Raw genomic sequence first — 21904 nt, forward strand, 5'->3', positions numbered from 1 at the left:
CTGTTTCTGTTGCTGTTTCTCTCTCTTTTTTCCTATATATCTCTATCCTCTCTCTCTTTCTCTCTCTCTTCCTCTCTCTTTTCCTCTCTCTCTCGCTCTCTCAGGTGGAGGTGTAGAGTGTAAAGGTGGACTGTAAGGTGGCGTCTCGTTTCGCTCACACGGTCATAACCTCTAGTGCTCTGAACAAGGCCAACTCCTCTCAGGAAGTGTTCTTCGAGGTGGATCTGCCCAAGACTGCCTTCATCACCAACTTCAGCATGTCAGTCAGCAGTCATGTCATGTGTAGAAGTGTGTGGGTGTCTGTGTGTGAATGCATATGTGTGTTTGTTTGTTTGAATGACTGTGTTTTTGTATCTCAGGGAGATAGAGGGTCAGATGTACACGGGTGAGGTGAAGTCCCATGTAGCTCAGTTGGTAGAGCATGGTGTTTGCAACGCCAGGGTTGTGGGTGTACCTCACTACTGTAAGTCGCTCTGGATAAGAGCATCTGCTAAATGACTAAAATGTGAAGGAGAAGGAGAAAGCCAAGAAGCAGTATGAGAAAGCTGTTTCCACAGGGCAGATTGCAGGACTGGTCAAGTGAGTGGACCAGGGCAATGAGGAGGGAACAAACATTATGTTTCCGTTACACCAAGCACTTCTATACTCTTTTATAGCAGCCTGTGTTTTGTTTAAAATGTGATTGTTCTGTACCCGTGTTTGTCTGTGTACTCTAGGGCATCAGGGAGGAAGATGGAGAAGTTTTCAGTGTCTGTGAACATTGCGGCCAATAGTAACGTCACCTTCATTCTGACCTACGAGGAGTTGCTTCAGCGTAAACTGGGCCAGTACGAGATCATGACCCGGGTCAAACCCAAGCAGCTAGTCCAGCACTTTGAGGTCTGTAGATGTTTACACCCTATACCCCAAAACAGCACTTTTCTCATCATCTTGACTACTCAGTCCTGTGTCTCATCGATCCGGTCCATGTCTCTGTGACAGATTGTGGCAGATATCTATGAACCCCAGGGAATTGCCTTCCTGGACGGCTATGGAACCTTCATCTCCAATGAGCTTCTCCCTCTGGTGGAGAAAACAGTCACTGACAGAAAGGTATAATTCTGTTTTGTTCTATGAAACAAATGCATATGGGGCCTATCATCCCAAATAGATTAATACAATTTTGCTGTGTTGAAGTGTGTTGTTTTGTGTTTCCATTGTATTAAATTGTGTTTTCCTCCCTCACTCAGGCACACATCTCATTCTGCCCAACACTGGACCAGCAGAGAAAAGTGCCCGGGTTGTGACGGCACCCTGATTGATGGGAATTTCTTTATCAAATATGACGTGAACCGAGCTGAGACCCTTGGTGACATCCAGGTTAGCTGTGTTGAATATGATACAGTATCAGTATTGGGGTCAATTCCATCAATTCATGGTGTTCAAGTCTTAATGATGTTCAGCATGTCTTTTTCAGATAGTGAATGTGTACTTTGTGCACTTCTTTGTTCCTCCGAACTTACCCCGAGTTCCAAAGAATGTAGTGTTCGTCATTGACAGGAGTGGGTCAATGTATGGAAACAAAATGCAGCAGGTAAGAGAGGAGAGAAATAGTGTGTGTGTGTGTGTGAGAGAGAGATGTTCAGATTGACCTGAGAGCCTTTGATCTCTCATAGACAAGGGAAGCTATGCTGACTATCCTGAATGACCTGCATGAGAACGACTACTTTGAAATTGTCACATCTGACCACCGAATCTCAACATGGAAGGGATATTTGACCAAGGCCACCACGGAAAATGTGGCTGAAGCCAAAGTATTTGTCGAACAAGTACATCACAGCGGAAGTGAGTCATATGTGTTTAATGGGAATGTGGTGACACATAAAGGAGAAATCATTAATGAGGTTTGTGTCGCTAGGAGTATAGTAGTGAAACTATGGCAGTACAACACTTGGGCAAGCAGCATGCTAAAGCTGAGTGAGGTGCATTTATGAGGGAACTTACGAAATTATATCTATCTAATATTTATTTTTGTAAACACCTGGATTTATTTTGTGTCCTGTTCTCCTTTTAGTGACAGATATAAATGGTGCTCTGATGAACGCTGTGGACATAATGATGAAAGACGTACAAGACAAGAAGCGTGTGTCTATGATTATCTTACTGACAGATGGAATGCCCAACTCAGGTCCATTCAGGTTTCCTTCCTTTTGATCTCACTTATTTGGTTGGGCCGCCATTTTAACATTGAAGTAGCCAGCTGATGTATTGCTTTATATTAGATCAAGCCAGTAAGGTCATGGTACATGTGTTTACTGGTCCAGCCATGTGTGGTTGTGTACAGGAGTGTCTTCTACGCCACAGATTCAGGAGAATGTCCGTCAAGCTATGGGTGGGAACATGTCTCTGTTCTGTCTGGGCTTTGGGAATGACGTGGACTACTCCTTTCTGGATGTGATGTCTAGACAGAACCAGGGACTGGCCCGGAGGATCTACGAGGGCTCTGACGCCACTATCCAGCTTTAGGTGTGGACCAGGGCTGTGTCCCAAATCTCACAATAGTCACTTTTCAGTGTTTTTCTGGTTTTACCATATCATTGATAGGGAGCGTCACAGGATGGGTTAAACTATGTAGGTCCTTGGTAGGTCGTACATTGATCCTGCATATTGGCATTAGTGATAATACACTGTAGAAAATAATATAAGATCCTCTCCGAGGTGGACCTGCGTTACCCTGACAACTTGGTGAACTCTAATCTCCCGAGTGGCGCAGTGGTCTAAGGCACTGCATCGCAGTGCTAGCTGTGCCACTAGAGATCCTGGTTTGAATCCAGGCTCTGTCGTAGCCGGCCGTGACCGGGAGACCCATGGGGCGGCGCACAATTGGCCCAGCGTCGTCCTTTTTTTAAATTAATTTTTTTATTTCACCTTTATTTAACCAGGTAAGCCAGTTGAGAACAGGTTCTCATTTACAACTGCGACCTGGCCAAGATAAAGCAAAGTAGTGCAATAAAAACAACACAGAGTTACATATGGGGTAAAAAAAAAAAAAAAAAACATAAAGTCAGAAATACAACAGAAAATATATATACAGTGTGTGCAAATGTAGCAAGTTATGGAGGTAAGGCAATAAATAGGCTATAGTGCAGAATAATTACAATAGTATTAACACTGGAATGCTAGATGTGCAAGAGATTATGTGCAAATAGAGATACTGGGGTGCAAAAGAGCAAAATAAATAACAATATAGGGATGAGGTAGTTGGGTGGGCTAATTTCAGATGGGCTGTGTACAGGTGCAGTGATCGGTAAGGTGCTCTGACAACTGATGCTTAAAGTTATTGAGGGAGATAAGAGTCTCCAGCTTCAGAGATTTTTGCAATTCGTTCCAGTCATTGGCAGCAGAGAACTGGAAGGAATGGCGGCCAAAGGAGGTGTTGGCTTTGGGAATGACCAGAGAGATATACCTGCTGGAGCGCAGACTACGGGTGGGTGCTGCTATGGTGACCAATGAGCTAAGATAAGGGTAGGGGAGGGAATGGCCGGCAGGGATGTTGGTAGAGCATGGTGTTTGCAACGCCAGGGTTGTGGGTTCGATTCCCGCGGGGGGCCAGTATGACAAATAAATACAAATATGTATGTACTCACTAACTGTAAGTCGCTCTGGATAAGAGCGTCTGCTAAATGACTAAAAATGTAAAAAAATGTAAACTCTCTGACCACCAGCCACTACAAGCAGCTGTTCAACGGCTCAGAGATTGTGGTAGCTGGCTGGCTCACTGATAATAGCTTGGATAACTTCCTGGTGGAGGTGTTTGCGCAGCGGGTGAGGAACAGACAGGCACAACCCTGATACTGAGATTAGAAAGACTGTCTTTGCACCTGAAGGGCATTGTGCACTCATTATGTTCAGTATTGCACAATGCTTAACCCAACTCTCTTTCTCACTCCCTCACTCTCTTTTTAGTTTGAGGAGGACTTTATTGTCAAAGGCCAGGCTAGTGCCCAGGAGTGGGACATACTGTACCCTGAGCAGGAGTACATCTTTGGGGATTTCACTGCGCGTCTTTGGGCCTACCTCACCATCCAACAACTGTTGAGCAAGAGGTCAGTGTGATCAGTTAACTGCTATTACTGATGTCTGGTGAACACTCCAGAATAAAATGGTGGCTTAGAATAATCAAAATGCCTAACACACACTGGTGGTTGAGATCTTAGAGTTGGGATCTAATGAATGGAGCTGGTTATATTAAAGTAACTACATTTGTAAATATTCCATTATTTTCTGCCCCGCGGTGTAAGTTAAACCAAACCTAACCCAAGTTAAACCAAACCTAACCTCTAACCCAAACCTAATGCAATAACACCATTCATCCTATGGTTTTCTGTAAGAGAGACTGGCACCGCGGAGGAGAAGGGGAATGCCACTAACCAGGCGCTGGAGATGTCCCTGCAGTACAGCTTCGTCACCCCTCTTACCTCCATGGTGGTCACCAAGCCTGAGATTGACAAGGGGGAAGAGGACCTCCTCATCGCCGACAAGCTGACCGAGGGTATGAAACCCAGTGGTATGGCAGGGGATAGGGGGAGACAACCAGTACATCTGGCATGTCTTATCTGACATGTTTATCTCAGTGGTTATAAAAATCATTTTATGGATTGTCAAAGGTGTGTGTCTGACTGCTTTCTCCTGCTGCTGTTTGACAGATGAAAGGCAGAAAGCCCAGAGATTGGGTAAGAACCTGCCATGAATGGACAGGACTGGATCCTTCATCTGAATGGCTTTATATGTCATTATACTGGATCACCTGAATTTATGACATGGAAAGCTGACACCAAATTATTTGTGGTTAGAAACTGACAGTATTGGATGGTAATATACACCATGTTATGTTCAGAGGAAATCTGTTTAATACATTTGACCACTTTGAACGTGAACTTTATTTGCCATCTGACATCTTTGGTGTGATTTTCAGGTCCTTCTGTACCCCACATGCAGAGCACACCCACATACTTTTGTGAGTCCCCCTTCATTCAGAGTGACCCTCGTGTCAGACATGGGTTACTTCGGGATTGTCTGGGACTGTCTCAAAAATGGGTTGCTTTCACAGGCTACAATCTGTGCTTCTTTTAGCACACAAAAAACAAAAACAAAAAAACTAACAGTCAACATACAATTTAAAACAAATGGATATATAGTTAACTGCCAAAATAAAGGAAAAAACCAACAGTGTCTTAAAGACCAACTGAACCATATTTAGTATTTGCGATGTCCACAATGCTGTCATGCCACATTAGGACTACAGAGAGTGATCCAAAGTCTGAATGGGCTTAGCCTCAACCAAATCAAATTTTATAACTGGAACAATCTGTTTTTAACCCTGCAGTGGATGGAGACCTTCATGATTGAGTTGCCAGAGCGGGAGGATGCACTCTACTTTAACATAGACGACAGGCCTGGTACCATCTTCAACCTAGTGAGAGACCAGCTGGCAGGTAAATATGAACCACTCAATGACTACAGAAATTACACTTTATTCAAGTACACAGTTATAGCTGTAGAAATGATGCATTATTTGAAATTAACCAACCTTTGACAGTAATGCGTCTTTGAATGTTATAAGGCATGAAACCAAACCATGACACTTGTTTCATAAAATAGATAACAAATATCAAAACTACACTATGAACCATTCAAACATAACACCAACAGCTTGCCTCAATCTGCCTTGCAGGTATTTTGGTCAACGGTTAGACCATTGGGGATAAGAAGGTGGCCCCTTTGGCATTGTTCACCAGGGGCTGGGGTTGAGACTGGAGGTGACCACTCATGACATCACTGTGTCCCAGGATGGCAAGCAGGCCAAACTCCTCTGGTCTGACACGGCCTCTCTCAAGGGAGCCAAGTAAGTCCCTCTTACCTGGGTCGTTCCACGAAGAGTGCCTTTTGCGTCCCTTTGATATTTTAAGTAGACATTGTGCACCAATATTTAATTTTAAAAGCCTGTTATATTAAATGAAGTGGCCTTTAATATAGACCACATGGAGAATTCAATAAAGCTGTTTTTAATATGAATAAAGACTTGCTAAAGTGGTGAAATTCTGCATTATGACATGTCCCTCTGTGCCCCCACTACTTCTAGGGAAGATTTTAACCCACGTAACCCCAACATTTCTCCAGGTTTTCACCATCATTGTAAAGCCCTAGTTATTTTGTTGCTTTGACAAAGTCAGGGCAGGTATACAGTGAGGGAAAAAAGTATTTGATCCCCTGCTGATTTTGTACGTTTGCCCACTGACAAAGAAATGATCAGTCTATAATTTTAATGGTAGGTTTATTTGAACAGTGAGAGACAGAATAACAACAAAACAATCCAGAAAAACGCATGTCAAAAATGTTATAAATTGATTTGCATTTTAATGAGGGAAATAAGTATTTGACCCCCTCTCAATCAGAAAGATTTCTGACTCCCAGGTGTCTTTTATAGAGGTAACAAGCTGAGATTAGGAGCACACTCTTTTAATCTCAGCTTGTTACCTGTATAAAAGACACCTGTCCACAGAAGCAATCAATCAATCAGATTCCAAACTCTCCACCATGGCCAAGACCAAAGAGCTCTCCAAGGATGTCAGGGACAAGATTGTAGACCTACACAAGGCTGGAATGGGCTACAAGACCATCGCCAAGCAGCTTGATGAGAAGGTGACAACAGTTGGTGCGATTATTCGCAAATTGAAGAAACACAAAAGAACCTTCAATCTCCCTCGGCCTGGGGCTCCATGCAAGATCTCACCTCGTGGAGTTGCAATGATCATGAGAACGGTGAGGAATCAGCCCAGAACTACACGGGAGGATCTTGTCAATGATCTCAAGGCAGGTGGGACCATAGTCACCAAGAAAACAATTGGTAACACACTACGCCGTGAAAGACTGAAATCATGCAGCGCCCGCAAGGTACCCCTGCTCAAGAAAGCACATATACAGGCCCGTCTAAAGTTTGCCAATGAACATCTGAATGATTCAGAGGAGAACTGAGTGAAAGTGTTGTGGTCAGATGAGACCAAAATGGAGCTCTTTGGCATCAACTCAACTCGCCGTGTTTGGAGGAGGAGGAATGCTGCCTATGACCCCAAGAACACCATCTCCACCGTCAATCATGGAGGTGGAAACATTATGCTTTGGGGGTGTTTTTCTGCTAAGGGGACAGGACAACTTCACCGCATCAAAGGGACGATGGACGGGGCCATGTACCGTCAAATCTTGGGTGAGAACCTCCTTCCCTCAGCCAGGGCATTGAAAATGGGTTGTGGATGGGTATTCCAGCATGACAATGACCCAAAACACATGGCCAAGGCAACAAAGGAGTGGCTCAAGAAGAAGCACATTAAGGTCCTGGAGTGTCCTAGCCAGTCTCCAGACCTTAATCCCATAGAAAATCTGTGGAGGGAGCTGAAGGTTCGAGTTGCCAAACGTCAGCCTCGAAACCATAATGACTTGGAGAAGATCTGCAAAGAGGAGTGGGACAAAATCCCTCCTGAGATGTGTGCAAACCTGGTGGCCAACTACAAGAAACGTTTGACCTCTGTGATTGCCAACAAGGGTTTTGCCACCAAGTACTAAGTCATGTTTTGCAGAGGGGTCAAATACTTATTTCCCTCATTAAAATGCAAATCAATTTATAACATTTTTGACATGCGTTTTTCTGGATTTTGTTGTTGTTATTCTGTCTCCCACTGTTCAAATAAACCTACCATTAAAATTATAGACTGATCATGTCTTTGTCAGTGGGCAAACGTACAAAATTAGCAGGGGATCAAATACTTTTTTCCCTCACTGTACAAGATGGCGTATTGAATACACAGCGGTAAAAATCACCTCAAGATAAAAAGATAATATTTAATATCAGTAAGTTATACTAAATATTAACATTTCATATATTCGAGGGTAATAACATTCAATCTGGATAATAACACAAACCTAATTATAAGGCTAGAGAAATGTATCGACAAATATTACAACAACACGCAACACCCAAACATGACGGAAGATAATCAAGGAGAATCAATCTCCAAGAGAAAACGCGACTCCTCGACTGATACAGATTATTTATGCTTTTCACCACTGGGACTGGTAAGTGTGGAAAGCGACTTGTTGAAGTCGATAAATGACAAACTGGGCATACTAGAGTTGGTCAGTAATGATGTAAAAGAGTTGAAGGTGAGTCTTGAAATGAGTGACGGAAAAGCTGCGATAATGGAGAGCGATACAAAAAAACTAAAAGGGACAGTCACTAGGATGGAAACGGACGTTAAGGAACGTAAAAAGGAGAACAACTTTCTGAGAGATGCCTTACTAGACATAGAAACTAGATCGATGAGAGAAAATCTAGTACTTACGGGTATCCAGGAAAAAGAGGGAGAGATTACAGAAAAAAATTGTGAAGGACTTCTTTCTTACAGCGCTTCAAATTCCACTTGAGGCTGTCGACAAAATCCAACTCGAACGTGTACACCATTTCGGACAAAGAGGACAGAGATATGAGCATCCAATTGTTGCCAAATTTGCGTTTTTTAAGGATAAAGTAATGGTTAAAAGCCTAGGTAAAATACTTGCTGGCACGAAAATAGGCATGCATGATCAGTTCCCGAGGGAGATTGCAGAACGGCGCAAAGTTCTGTACTCTTCTGTGAAGAGACAGAAACATTAGATAATTTGTTTTGGTTCTGTCCATTTGTGGCTTGTTTTTGGACACAGGTCCAGGAATGGCTAAAGGATTGCAATATTTACCTGGAGCTAACCTTGCAGATAGCATTACTGGGTGATCTGAAAAGTCATAGTCAATCGATCAATAATATAATAATACTTTTAGCAAAAATGTTTAATTTTAATTCACAATCCGTAGAAGCAATGAGATAGAAAGGTTCAGAACTTTTGTAAAACATCACAGTACAGTTGAAATATATATGGCAAATAGAAATCATATATGGATGGTGTTAAGAGATAGATGAGAGGTATTGAATGGAGTTGAAGGATGGGACTAATAACAACTAACAACAAATATTAACAACAAGATAACTAATAATGTAAGCATGCTGTGTCCATAATAAGTATATAGGTTGTATGTTGGGAGCTTTTGGGAAAGAGCACAGTTAGAAAGATATGGCATATAGAAGCAAACCGGATGGACATCATGAAAATGATCGGAGAGGTTGAGAGTAGAAGAAGTTCAGGAGCAAAAACAAATAAAATAGAATTATTGTAAAATTGACTGTGTCCATAAAATGTAGATAGTAAGTATACGCTGGAAGTAGAGGCCTAAGCATTGTTGTTCACTAATTTATCCCAAGTAGGGAAAGGATGGCGGGGTTGAAAAGTAATAAAGGGGAGTATATATATAAAAAAACATGGGGGATTGGAAGTGATGCAGACAATAACATTGATGGAAGTTACAATCTATCTGCAATATTAAGCTGATCTACCCAAAAAAACAACAAAAAAATAGTTCTGTACCCAGTCTTCAAGGAAAATAGATCAAAAGGGAAGCGTGATGCTCTTGTTGTCGATAAACTGTATATTGACAACCAAATGTTCCGTGATACAAAGACCACTCCATGGCTATTCTGAAAGTTCTAATAGAGGAGTCGAATAATGGAACACCCAATACTAGCCATGGTAGGGATTGTAATAATAATGCACATTTATAGTAGGTATAGTATTTTATAAAGGGAAAAGACGGTATTAAAAGAAAAGATAACAAGCAAAAGAATACATCTTCAAATACAACTAAATTAGAACACAAGTACTCAATCAACATAGTGGAGATAAAAACATAGCAAACAGAAGACATAGAAGGCACAGTATGTGGGTATGTGTGGATGAATTGTGATGGAAGGTGTGGTGTGCGTTTTTGTGTTTGAATAAGTGTGGCTTTAAGTGATTGAGAAAGGAAATGGTTGCATATCCCAGAACCAACTTGTGCCTGTGAGCAGGGGTTGTGAGAGAGAGCTTTCAATTTTGTGCAGATGAGGGATATACGTTTTAAAATATAGTATACATCTAATATTTATTTATTTATTGTCCTATCATGATGGAACGATCCCCAACCCTATATCCTAGACACCCACCTGAGCGACCCATACACCAAAGTGAAGTCCCCATCTGTTTTATGGACCTGCTGTGAGTTGACTATATGCAGCCAAAACAGAAAAATAAATGCGGTCAGAGACCTACTTGAGCAGCATCGCCCCCTCAAGATTCTGAGCCTGCCTGGCAAGGTTAGTCCTACAAAGCCAGAGCCCCCTGACGGGAGAGCATAATATACAAGGAAATTCTCAAAGCTGCTAATGAGAACCTTGACGACCTTGTACCTAGCCGGTGGGGATTCCGGTGGGGTACCCCCACCCAGGTAGTGGCAGTGCTGGCAACACTGGCTGCAGTAACCCATGGAGAGGGGGTCACACTCGGACAATCAGAGAGGGGGCTTATCATTGTGGCCCAGGTGGCACAAAATAATCAAAGGTCTGACTGCACGGAGATGCTTGGGAAAAATGGTTACAACAGGGGACCAGAGTGTTTGTGTCTCAGGTGAAGAGGGTGGATCTGATCTCCATCACCTAGGACTTGACATAGATTAAATAGATTAATCAAATCTCACATTGTTGTCAATTTTTTCTCAATCTTGCATTCTTTCTCAAACAGCTGTAACTGTATATGCATTCGTATATGCATTCATAAATCAGGTCCTTTCTTGAGTTGGGCTCTGGGATGTAACAACCGTTGAGCATCTGATTTTATGGTTGATTGTGGAGGAAAGGGGTTGAGTGTGTTAGAGTATGTGCGTGTGTGTTTATCCCACATCTGTTGCAAGGGGGGTAAGGATGTTAGGGAGAATATAGGATGAACCACTAATTGTTTGCTAAAATAATAATTACTTGTCAAAAATGTAATGTAATACAATGGCAATCCGGGTTATAGGTTAAAATCCTATGCATGAACTGCCGACATTATTACGCATATTAATTGATAATGCTGGAAAATAAGATATGCAAGATATTTGAATAGATATATATTTTTAAATAGCTATATATATATATATATATATATATATATATATATATATATATATTGAGGTGAGAGCATTGAAAATGCTTTTGGCGGCAGACCTGCTTCTGTTTTGTGGGTGGCACTGTGTGCTGTTTTCGATGGATGGGTCCTGGCCTCTTGGGGCCCTAGGGATCCGGAGGGACGGGGGTGGTATGCCGATCACTGGGATGACGGCCCAATTTGGGACGGGGAGGGGCTTTAGCGCGGGAATTAGTGGAGAACAATTGGAGGGTTACTTAGTAGCAATGCAAATATCATGGTACAGCTATATGGACATTCAATCACTATGGTATTTTTTATGGGTAAATTTACAAACATATACAGTATAATGATAAATAGTTTTGAAACTTGTATCTCATTATGGTATATGGTGAAATAAGTATAGCTAGTTATAATTGTAATGGCTTAGCAGATAATAACAAAAGAAGAACAATATTTACATGGCTCAAAGAGAAGGTATATAATATCTATTGTTTACAGGAAACTCATTCAACAATTCTAGATGAAGTTGCGTGGAAAAAGGAATGGGGGGGCGAAATATACTTCTCCCATTGGAGAAGAAGTATTACTTTTATACTATTCCAGGTATTCCTTAAAGAGGTAGGGTTTCAAGTGTCTCCGGAAGGTGGTCAGTGACTCCGCTGTCCTGGCGTCGTGGGGGAGCTTGTTCCACCATTGGGGTGCCAAAGCAGCGAATAGCTTTGACTGGGCTGAGCGGGAACTGTGCTTCCGTAGAGGTAGGGGGGCTAGCAGGCCAGAGGTGGATGAACGTAGTGCCCTCGTTTGGGTGTAGGGTCTGATCAGAGCCTGAAGGTAAGGAGGTGCCGCTCCCCTCACAGCTCCGTAGGCAAGCACCATGGTCTTGTAGTAGATGCGAGCCTCAACTGGAAGCCAGTGGAGTGTGCGGAGGAGCGGGGTGATATATGGAGGCTTAAATATCCTGATCTAGTGAGATATACATGGCGGAGACTCAATCAAGCTAGTCGTCTTGACTTCTTTCTTATGTAATTCTCGTTGGCACCAAAAGTTTAAAAAGTGTTGATGGGGACAGAATGCGGTCGGACCATCATATAATTGGCATACACATTACTCTTACTGAATTTCCACGTGGTCGAGGATATTGGAAATTTAATCAAAGCCTATTGGCTGATAACTTGTTTTTAACTAGGACAGAGGAATTCATAACTGATTTTTTCCGACATAACATAGGTACAGCAAATCCCCTTATTGTATGGGACACCTTTAAATGTGCCTTTAGAGGCCATGCAATTCAGTACTTATCTCGAAAACAAAAGCAATTTAGGTCAAAAGAGTCCATACTAACAAAGGAAATAGAAGGTCTAACAGAACAGATAGATAGCAATAAAAACTGTAACATAGAGGCTCAGAATATATTAGAGGAAAAACATAAAGAAATGGAGAAACTTATTCAAGAAAGATCAAGTGTAATATATTATAAAAATAAAGCAAACTGGATGGAATATGGGGGAAAATGTACCAAATTATTTTTTAATCTTCAGCATAGGAATGCTACCAAAAAGAATTTACTGAAACTGGTTACAAATGACGGAGTCACCCATGATTCACCAAATTATATTTTGAAGGAGGAAACAAAGTACTTTAAGCATATGTTTTCGTTTCAGTCGCCTCCATCTCCTCTAACTGAAGCTAATTGTAGAGATTTTGTTTCTATTGATAATGTAAAATTAACAGCCATACAGAAAGACTAATGTGAAGGTGAAATTACAGAGGAGGAACTTCTGGATGCAATTAAAGACTTTAAGTCCGGGAAAACTCCAGGGTTGGATGGCATACCAGTCGAGGTATACCAAACCTTTTTTGATATACTCAGAGGACCGTTATTAGCATGTTTTAACCACTCCTATATAAATGGTAGATTATCAGACACTCAAGAAGAAGGTCTGATTTCATTATTACTGAAACAGGATGCATTTGGAAAATACAAAGATCCAGTCCATTAAAAAAATTGGAGGCCCCTTTCACTTCAGTATGTATAGCACATAGAATTAAAAACGTATTGTCGGACATTATTCATTCTAATCAGACAGGTTTTTTACATGGAAGATACATTGGAGATAATATAAGGCAAGTACTGGAAACAATAGAACACTATGAAAAATCTGGGAAACCAGGCCTGCTATTCATAGCAGACTTCGAAAAGGCATTTGATAAAGTACGACTGGGGTTTATATATAAATGCCTGGAGCATTTCAATTTTGGAGAATCTCTTATAAAAGGGGTTAAAATCATGTATAGTAACCCTAGGTGTAAAATAGTAAATAATGGCTATTTCTCAGAAAGTTTTTAACTGTCAAGAGGAGTGAAACAAGGTTGTCCACTATTGGCATATCTATTTATTATGGCCATCGAGATGTTAGCTATTAAAATCAGATCCAACAATAATATCAAAGGATTAGAAATCCAGGGCTTAAAAACAAAGGTTTCATTGTACACTGATGATTCATGTTTTCTTTTAAATCCACAACTTGAATCCCTCCACAGCCTCATATAGGATCTAGATACATTTTCTAACCTCTCTGGATTACAACCAAATTATGATAAATGTACTATATTACGTATTGGATCACTAAAAAATAAAAAATGTACATTACCATGTAGTTTACCAATAAAATGGTCTGATGGTGATGTGGATATACTCGGAATACATATCCCAAATGAAATAAATGATCTCACTCCAATACATTTTAATAGAAAGTTAGCAAAAATAGATTAGATCTTGCTACCATGGAAAGGTAAATACCTGTCAATTTGTGGAAAAATCACCTTGATTAACTCTTTAGTATTATCCCAGTTTACCTATTTGCTTATGGTCTTGCCTACGCCTAGCGAACAGTTTTTTTAATTATATGAGAAAAAAATATTCAATTTTATTTGAAACGGCAAGCCAGACAAATTTAAACGGGCCTATTTATATAATGAATATGAATTCGGAGGACAGAAATGATTAAATATTAAAGCATTAGACCTGTCACTAAAAGCTTCAGTCATACAAAAGTTATACTTAAATCCGAACTGGTTCTCTAGCAAATTAGTAAGATTGTCTCACCCAATGTTCAAGAATGGCCTTTTTCCCTTTATTCAGATTACAACCTCACACTTTCAGTTATTTGAAAAGGAAATCATCTCCCAAATATCACTATTTCTAAAACAAGCCATAGAAAGTTGGTTGCAATTTCAATGTAATCCTCCAGAAACGACAGAACAAATAATGCAACAAATATTGTGGTTAAACTCAAATATACTAATTGATAAAAAACATTATTTTTTTTGACAAAATGTTTAAAAAATATATAATCTTCATAAATCATATCATCGGTAGGACTGGTGGAGTTATGTCGCACATGAGCTAACAAAAACATATGAAAATGTCTGCTCTACCCAAAATTACAACCAAATAATTTCAGCATTACCGCAAAAATGGAAGAGGAAAGTGGAAGGGGGAAAATGCAAGGAACTTATCTGTCGGCCTTGCATTAACCCTCCTGTTGTCCTAGGGTCAAAATGACCCGCCACTGTGTTGAATCAACTTTATTTAATTTTTATATTTTTGGGATCATTTGTGAGAAGGAGGCAGTGAGACTTTAAAGAAAGTATCACTGCCTCCTTCTCACAAATGATCCAAAAAATATAAAAATTAAATAAAGTTGGTTCAACACAGTGGCGGGTCATTTTGACCCTAGGACAACGGGAGGGTTAAAGAACATAATTGGTTAAAGAAAACTGTGATAAATAACAAAGTATACCAGTTTCATTTAAGGACCAAAGGGTTGACAGCCATCCCATATAGATTGCAAATTAGTTGGGAAGAGATTTTTGACGTACCGATCCCATGGCATAGTGTTTATGAACTGATATGCAAAACGACGCCGGTTTCAAAACATATAATTTTTCAATTTAAATTATTATATAAAATTCTTGCTACCAATATAATGTTATTTATATGGGGCATACAATCTTCCCAGCTCTGCAGATTTTGCTGCGAAGAGACAGAATCATTAGATCATTTGTTTTGGTACTGTCCATTTGTAGCTTGTTTTTGGACACAGGTCCAGGAATGGCTAAAGAATTGCAATATTTACCTGGAGCTAACCCTGCAGATAGCATTACTGGGTGATCTGAAAAGTCATAGTCAATCGATCAATAATATAATAATACTTTTAGCAAAAATGTTTATTTTCAATTTACAATCTGTAGAAACAATGAGAGTAGAAAGGTTCAGAACTTTTGTAAAACACCACAATATATGGCAAATAGAAATCCAATATGGATGGTGTTAAGAGATAGATGGGTGGTGTTGAATGGATTTGAAGGATGGGACTAATAACAACTAACAACAACTAATATTAACAAGATAACTAATAATGTAAGCATACTGTGTCCATAATAAGTATATAGGTTATAGGTTGAGAGCTTTTGTGAAAGAGCACAGTTAGAAAGATATGGCATATAGAAGCAAACCAAATGGACATCATGAAAATGATCAGAGAGGTTGAGGGTAGAGGAAGTTCAGGAGTAAAAACAAACAAAATATAATTATTGTAAAATTGACTGTGTCCATAAAATGTATATAGTATGTATAAGCTGGAAGTAGAGGCCTAAGCATTGTTGTTCACTAGTTTACTCCAATTAGGGAAGGGGTGGTGGGGTTGGAAAGTAATAAAGGAAAATATGTTTTAAAAAAGGAAATGTATATGTATGTATATATTTATGTATGTGTGTATGTATGTATGTATGTATGTATGTATGTATGTATGTATATATATATGTATAGGTGTCTTTTATACAGGTAACGAGTTCAAACAGGTGCACTTAATACAGGTAATGAGTGGAGAACAGGAGGGCTTCTTAAAGAAAAACTAACAGGTCTGTGAGAGCCGGAATTCTTACTGGTTGGTAGGTGATCAAATACTTATGTCATGCAATAAAATGCAAATTAATTACTTAAAAATCATACAATGTGATTTTCTGGATTTTTGTTTTAGATTCCGTCTCTCACAGTTGAAGTGTACCTATGATAAAAATGACAGACCTCTACATGCTTTGTAAGTAGGAAAACCTGCAAAATCGGCAGTGTATGAAATACTTGTTCTCCCCACTGTATATGCGAGGGGGAAAAAAACATATGGGGAATTGGAAGTGATACAGACAATTACGTTGATGGAAGTTACAATCTATCTGCAATATTAAAGCTGATCTACCCCCTAAGAGAGAAAAAAAGAAAAGAAAAAAAGTCATTTCTGAAGATGATTATTTATTTAATGTGATTAGTGATTCATTTACATTTGTCCCTCATTTTAAGGTCAACCCTGTTATGTGAACTGAACTCTCATTTTAATATGGTGAAACTATTCCTTTTAAAATATTTTTTTCAAAGTAAATATTGAACATCTAATAGTCAAATCATAGTGTAAAGGCAGGTGATCTGGTTCTACTCTTTCTGGCCATTTTCTGGTGTTTTGTGGTTGAAAAATGAGCGGGTCAAGCATAACACGTCAACCCTGCTACCCATAGATAGACAGGCTAGAAATGTTTTAACAATAAAATAAAACAATTGTGAAGCTTGCATTCAATTGCCACTCCCTGTTGCACGCAACAAGCTTCAATTCCCCCGTCACAAGTTGATTTATGGCTGATTTAAGATGAATTCGTCAACCCTGTTGCAGTCAACCCTGTTACTTTATTTGGCATAAACTATAGTAATTTTGTATTTAACATCTTGACATGGGAAAACGTCTTTTTTTATGAAGTTGAACATGTGTTCTTTATGGCAGAATGTAAAAATTAGGTGACATCTGAAGTTTTCTTTGGCACAGAATTGGTGGAAAGGCACCGAATTGGTGGAACGACCCACCTATTCCCATTCTGGCTTCCATGTAACTTTATATACTGTATATAGAGAGACCAGAGTTTCTGGCTTTATTGCAACCTCCCTTGGTACCCCTACTACCACAGAAGGTTGAAAGGGAATCTGATGTTTCATCCTATCTCCCTGTCCTCCTGGTTAAACCACCTCTATTTCTCTCTCCCCTCCTACAGTTTGGACCTGCAGGTGACCAAAGACCGCAGCTTGACTGTCACCCTCAGGGACTCGGTCCGGTTTGTGGTCATCCTACACAAGGTGTGGAAACAGCACCCCTACCACCAGGAATATCTGGGCTTCTATACCCTGGACAGCCACCTCTTCTCCCGCAGCATCCACAGCCTGCTAGGTATCGCCAGGGGGCGCCACAGGATAACCTGTCATTGGCAGGGCCAGCTGGCTGGAGTTTTACTCTGCAATATATTTGGAAAAATGTCTCTATATCTGATCAATAAAAATGTATTGTATTGTCCCCATACAGGTCAGTTTTACCATGGGGTGCAGTTTGAGGTGAGAGACATGCGCCCAGGGGAGGAGCCAGAGAAACCAGATGCCACCATGCTAGTGAAGGGACAGGAGCTTACAGTGACAAGTTAGATGTCTTCACACACACTCTTCTCTCATCATTGTCTCTCCTCCTTGCTTTTTTTCCACAGGGGCTGGCAGAGGGACTTCCGCTGGGATGTGAAGAATGGAGAGAACGTCCCCTGCTGGTTCATCCATAGCAACGGCCTCATCGATGGAAACCACACCGACTACGTCATGTCTGGACTCTTCAAGACCGTCTGAGCCTGGTACACTAGCAGTCAACCTCCTCAATCAGAACATACAATACATCAGTCACATGTTTCACATGAATTCAACACACTGTATGTGCTATAGACATACCATCATGACATGAGAATAATTAATAGATAATGTAAGATAAAATCTGACTGAAGTACATTTGATTAAAAGATAAGTGGTGGGAAAGAGAACTGCTGTCCAATACATTCAATGTTTTCATAATGACATGGGATAGTGATGAGAAAAACCTGTTGAAATAAATGGCCCCACTTCCACCTAACGTGTGCATTTAATCCCATTTTGAATGGCCCCTGAGAGGGAAAGATGAAGGGAGAGAGAAAGATATACAGAGATACAAAATGACGTATTGCCTGGCTACCCAGCCTCCTTGCTCCGGCAAAACACTACTCCACACCCACAGACGTTAGTTTCTTCTCCACAAGAGTCTGGATCCGAGTACCTCCCGACCCTTATTCGGTGAACACATTCAGGACCATCTGATTGGTCCAGAAACCGATGGGTTTAGGGTGACCACATTTAAAATACCCAAATGCGGGACAACAGGATGATTTTGTGGGGCAGTGTAGCCTACATTAATAAAAACATTTTGCCGCACCCCCCTCAAAGTTTGTACCGACAGATGTAGCCTATTGAATATCATTATAGAATATGCATAAAATGCATCTTCCAATTGCAACATCTGCCTAGGCCCACACATATTGTCTCAAGAAAATTATATATATTTTTTATACCCTCAAACACCAAGTTAGGCACACCTAATTTCAAAATAGGCTATGGCATCATCGCTGTCAATCGTGAATGATAATTCTTCACGTTTTACCAGTGAAATGTCCAAACTGTGTTTACATGCTAATCATTCGATCTCAATCAGTTTCGTGGGAGTATACATTTAGATCTTCTTCAATTACTATTTTATGAGCAAATTAGAACATATGATGTTAATAAACTTTATACCACAGCATTGTTGAATACTCGTTTCTGATTGGCTAAAAGGGCATTCTAGAATGGACATTAAAACCAGAAAATATATTGGGACAGTTGGAAAAGATATCGGGACACCTTGCATCCTTGACGCAATATACAGTTGAAGTCGGAAGTTTACATAAACTTAGGTTGGAGTCATTAAAACTTGTTTTTCAACCACTCCACACATTTCTTGTTAACAAACTATCGTTTTGGCAAGTCGGTTAGGACATCTACTTTGTGCATGACACAAGTAATATTTCCAACAATTGTTTACAGACAGATTATTTCACTTATAATTCACTGTATCACAATTCCAGTGGGTCAGAAGTTTACATACACTAAGTTGACTGTGCCTTTAAACAGCTTGGAAAATTCCGGAAAATGATGTCATGACTTCTCATAGGCTAATTGACATCATTTGAGTCAATTTGAGGTGTACCTGTGGATGTATTTCAAGGCCTACCTTCAAACTTAGTACCTCTTTGCTTGACATCATGGGAAAATCAAAAGAAATCAGCCAAGACCTCAGAAAGAAAATTGTAGACCTCCACAAGTCTGGTTCATCCTTGGGAGCAATTTCCAAATGCATGAAGGTACCACGTTCATCTGTACAAACAATAGTACGCAAGTATAAACACCATGGGACCACACAGCCGTCATACCACTCAGGAAGGAGACGCGTTCTGTCTCCTAGAGATGAACGTACATTGGTGCGAAAAGTGCAAATCAATCCCAGAACAACAGCAAAGGACCTTGTGAAGATGCTGGAGGAAACAGGTACAAAAGTATCTATATCCACAGTAAAACAAGTCCTATATCGACATAACCTGAAAGGCCACTCAGCAAGGAAGAAGCCACTGCTCCAAAACAGCCATAAAAAAAGCCAGACTACGGTTTGCAACTGCACATGGGGACAAAGATCGTACTTTTTGGAGAAATGTCCTCTGGTCTGATGAAACAAAATAGAACTGTTTGGCCATAATGACCATTGTTATGTTTGGAGGAAAAGGGGGGAACTTGCAAGCCGAAGAACACCATCCCAACCGTGAAGCACGGGGGTGGCAGCATCATGCTGTGGGGGTGATTTGCTGCAGGAGGGACTGGTGCACTTCACAAAATAGATGGCATCATGAGGAAGGAAAATTATGTGGATATATTGAAGCAACATCTCAAGACATCAGTCAGGAAGTTAAAGCTTGGTCACAAATGGGTCTTCCAAATGGACACACTTCCAAAGTTGTGGCAAAATGGCTTAAGGACAACAAAGTCAAGGTATTGGAGTGGCCATCACAACACCCTGACCTCTATCCTATAGAAAATGTGTGGGCAGAACTGAAGATGCGTGTGCGAGCAAGGAGGCCTACAAACCTGACTCAGTTACACCAGGTCTGTCAGGAGGAATGGGCCAAAATTCACCCAACTTATTGTGGGAAGCTTGTGGAAGGCTACCCAAAACGTTTGACCCAAGTTAAACAATGTAAAGGCAATGCTAGCAAATACTAATTGAGTCTATGTAAACTTCTGACCCACTGGGAATGCGATTAAATAAATAAAAGCTTAAGTAAATAATTCTCTCTACTATTATTCTGACATTTCACATTCTTAAAATAAAGTGGTGATCCTAACTGACCTAAAACAGGGAATTTTTACTAGGATTAAATGTCAGAAATTGTGAAAAACTGAGTTTAAATGTATTTGGCTAAGGTGTATGTAAACTTCTGACTTCAACTGTACACCTACATATGCAGACCAAAGTTACAGACAGCTAAATCAACCAAGTTGAGTTTTGGGTGCATGAGAATTTATATTGACTATTCAGCTAACCATCCTAAAATCTCATATGAGGTGGTATTTTTGGTGTAACAGTAACATTATACTATGCTATTATATTTGGTTATGTATACTGAACAAAAATATAAACGCAACATGCAACAATTTCGACAATTTTACAGAGTTACAGTTCATATAAGGAAATCAGTCAATTGAAATAAATTCATTAGGCCCTAATCTATGGATATTTTGGTCACAGATACCTTTAAAAAAAAGTAGGGTTGTGGATCAGAAAACCAGTCAGTATCTGGTGTTACCACCATTTGCCTCATGCAGTGCGACACATCTCCTTCGCATAGAGTTGATCAGGCTGTTGATTGTGGCCTGTGGAATATTGTCCCAGTCCTCAGTCCTCTTCAATGGCTGTGCGATGTTGCTGGATATTGGTGGTAACTGGAACACGCTGTCGTACACGTCGATCCAGAGCATCCCAAACATGCTCAATGGGTGACTTGTCTGGTGAGTATGCAGGCCATGGAAGAACTGTGAAATGTTCAGCTTCCAGGAATTGTGTACAGATCCTTGCGACATGGGGCCTTGCATTATGATGCTGAAACATGAGGTGATGGCGGTGGATGAATGGCACGACAATAGGCCTCAGGATCTCGTCACGTGTATCTCTGTGCATTCAAATTGCCATCGATAAAATTTAATTGTGTTCGATGTCCGTAGCTTATGCCTGCCCATATCATAACCCCACCACCACCATGGGGCACTCTGTTCACAACGTTGACATCAGCAAACCGCTCGCCCACACAACACCAAACATGTGGTCTGCGGTTGTGAGGCCGGTTGGACGTACTGCCGAATTCTGTAAAATGATATTGGAGGCGGCTTATGGTAGAGAAATTAACATTAAATTATCTGGCAACAGCTCTGATGGACATTCCTGCAGTCAGCATGCCAATTGCACACTCCCTCAAAACTTGAGACATCTGTGGCATTGTGTTGTGTGACAAAACTGCACATTTTAGAGTGGCCTTTTATGGTCCCCTGCACAAGGTGCACCTATGTAATGATCATGCTGTTTAATCAGCTTCTCGATATGCCACACCTTTCAGGTGGATGGATTATCTTGGTAAAGGAGATATGCTCACTAACAGGGATGTAAACAAATTTGTGCACAACATTTTAGTGAAATAAGCTTTTTGTGCACATTTGAAAAATCTGATTTCCCCTAGCTGATCATTGTCTGCAACCAGCTCAGATCATGAAGTAATGAAACAGGCAGGGAGAGGGAGCTCGTGGTGGTTGGTGAACTCTCAGCCTTCTGGCCCATAGCCCTGCATGGCATCGACTGTGCCACAAAAGCATGCT

General features: G+C 40.5%; 1 pseudogene; it reads left to right on the forward strand.

Moving 5' to 3' along the window:
• Positions 1-242: 242 nt before the first annotated feature.
• Positions 243-17904, forward strand: LOC121575869 (annotated as a pseudogene).
• The last annotated feature ends 4000 nt before the right edge of the window (positions 17905-21904 follow it).

Source organism: Coregonus clupeaformis, chromosome 10, assembly GCF_020615455.1.
Source record: "Coregonus clupeaformis isolate EN_2021a chromosome 10, ASM2061545v1, whole genome shotgun sequence".
NCBI classification, from domain to species: domain Eukaryota; kingdom Metazoa; phylum Chordata; class Actinopteri; order Salmoniformes; family Salmonidae; genus Coregonus; species Coregonus clupeaformis.